Source organism: Octopus bimaculoides, chromosome 15 (assembly GCF_001194135.2).
Source record: "Octopus bimaculoides isolate UCB-OBI-ISO-001 chromosome 15, ASM119413v2, whole genome shotgun sequence".
Lineage (NCBI taxonomy): Eukaryota > Metazoa > Mollusca > Cephalopoda > Octopoda > Octopodidae > Octopus > Octopus bimaculoides.
The window spans coordinates 5,427,781-5,430,488 of NC_068995.1; positions in this window are offsets into that span (position 1 = coordinate 5,427,781).

Sequence of the window (2,708 nt, forward strand, 5' to 3'; positions counted from 1 at the left end):
AAAAATTATGATCTAAAAGTGAAATTAAAACAACAAAATAAAACTTAAATGATTTTATTTAGAAAACTATTAAGGGTTGAAATTTAATTTAGAGCGGAGTATGGTGTGTGTGTGTGTGTGTGTCTTTAATGCGCCAGACACTTTCAGTAATGATTGCACTCGTCGGAATGGCTAAAACAACCCAGAATGGCTGAAATTATAATTTACCGAACGACCAATGGCGAAAGTAGTTATCACAATAAGAGACTCACTACACCATAGTTTCATGTTAACGCACTTAAAAACATGCTTTTTTTCTTTTGTTGCTTTTATCGTTATAAACACACACACACACACACACACACACACACACATACTGTTGAGTGCGTGTGTTTGTGTTTGTATATATATATGTGTGTGTGCATGTATATATTTATATATACGAACATATACATATATACACTGATGTGTCCCCATCCGCACACACACACACACACACGTATATGTACATTCATACATACACATAATTACACTAATGTGTATATATGTTAGTGTATATAATAAGTATGTGTGTATATGTTTTCTGTTTTGACCTGTCCGTTTTAGTGGAGTATTGATTTTGAAGTTTGCTACAATCATTTTGGCAAAATTTCCCTTTCCTCTCAGAAATGATATTCACTCCTGATGCCCATCCTCCTCCCATACACACTTATTATTATCTTCCATTACAACTGTATATAAAGTTAGACCAAGCTCACCCATAATCACGTGAATTACATGTAATTAGAGCTAATTGCATTGTAATTACATTAACTTCTGCCTAATTAGAACTCATTATATCTAGTTAAATTTATTACAACTTTATACTGACACTACTATTATCATTATTACTGTTATTATTATTGTTGTTGTTGATATTATTATTACTATTATTATTATTATTATTACTATTACTACTACTACTTGTTGTTATTAATATTAATATCATTGTTGTTATGATAATAATAATAATAATAATAATAATAATAATAATAATAATAATAATTATTATTATTATTATTATTGATAGGTATTAATAGGATATTAAAGATAGAATTCCAAAAATGATAAGAAAAATCTTACTATGAAATAAACGTGATCTGAGTGAAATACTTCTGGCAAAATGGAAGATGATTCTGGTGATTGTGATGCCAATGATAATGTTATCTCTTTCCACACTTATTTATTATTTCTTTCTTGTGTGTGTACTTTGTGTACTGTGCATTTCAAGTTAATGATTTTAACATTAAATTTACGAAAAACAGGTAAAAGTTTTCTGAAGTAAAAGGAGTCGGAATGGGAGAAAAATCTAGGCATGATATTATTGGAAAGAAAGACAGTAGCTTCGAAGTTTGGCTGGCTGATGAGCCGTTATTAGAGGAAACTTGGAAGCTCCAATCACCCTGTATTTCTGTTTAATTAAATATATGCCTGTATTATATAATTATGTGTATATAAATGCGAGTGTGAGAGCGTGTGCGTATGAATGTGTGTACGGGTTGTGTGCGTATGTAAGGGTTTCGTACTTTACAGATGACTTCATATAATAACTGCGGTTCGGAAGTGACACAGTCCTGACCTGCTAAGAATAACGTTGCAAATATTCGTTCGGAGAACTATGCTGATGTTTAACAAAAGGAAAAAGGCTTGAAATATGCCGGGTAGGTATAATGAATTAATCCGACCTAACATTTTATTTTACTGATCGCTGGAGCATGAAAGATAAAGTCACACCTTTACAGCATTTGAGCTCAGAACGATAAGGTAGCAAACTGCCGCGAGTCATTTGGTCCACCACTCAAAGAATTCTGTCGATACAACCACCCTCTACCAACCCTACTCCCAGCAAATATTATTATTTTATTACACAGAAGTTGTCCAACCAAACCACTGCCGTTTTCTCTCATGAATTCTATACGGCAGTCTAAAGTAGGAACAGCATTCTACAGAGTTTAGCTTCAATAAATTCATTTAATTTCTCCAATTAACTTGGTTCTTTCCGGAGAATCAGTTGTCAATGGTTTTTCTATCAAGCAACATTGTGTACAAGCATTGAAACTGTTCGTTGTACAATCTCTGTATGAAGTGACAATTGATGAGGTGCTTTCATGTCCCTATAGATTTTCACATTGTACTTCTTCTAATGGTCCTTTGGCAACACAGATGCTATCATCTTTACTGATTCTATCATTGTCATGCGCTTGCCGTTCAGTCGAGTACTTTTTCTGAAAACTTCCATTTGTTCTCAATAAACAGTTTAGTTGTTCTTAAAAGCAGGAATTTCTGCTGTGGCACATTTACACTTAAGTTAATAAAATTTAACCTTTTCCAGGTTTGTCTTTAATTTCACAAATGCATACCAATACTGACTGTTATAGGTGTGTGTGCACGTACGTACATATGCATACACTCACACACACGTATATATTGTATATGTCTATAATCGTGTAGACACTTGACAGTAAAGACTTCTCTATAAATAAGGAACAAAAAGGGAACAGTCAATGCTAAAAATATTGTGTCAGTGTGTATATGTATATATATATATATATATATATATTCTCTCTCTGCTTATTTCTGTGTTCCTTTCTGTTGAAGAGCGTAGACTCGAAGCGTAAAAGACTCTCACTTCCCGAGCATTAAACTAATACATCTGTTTGTTGTTTACTCACCCATCTTCGTCTTTTGTT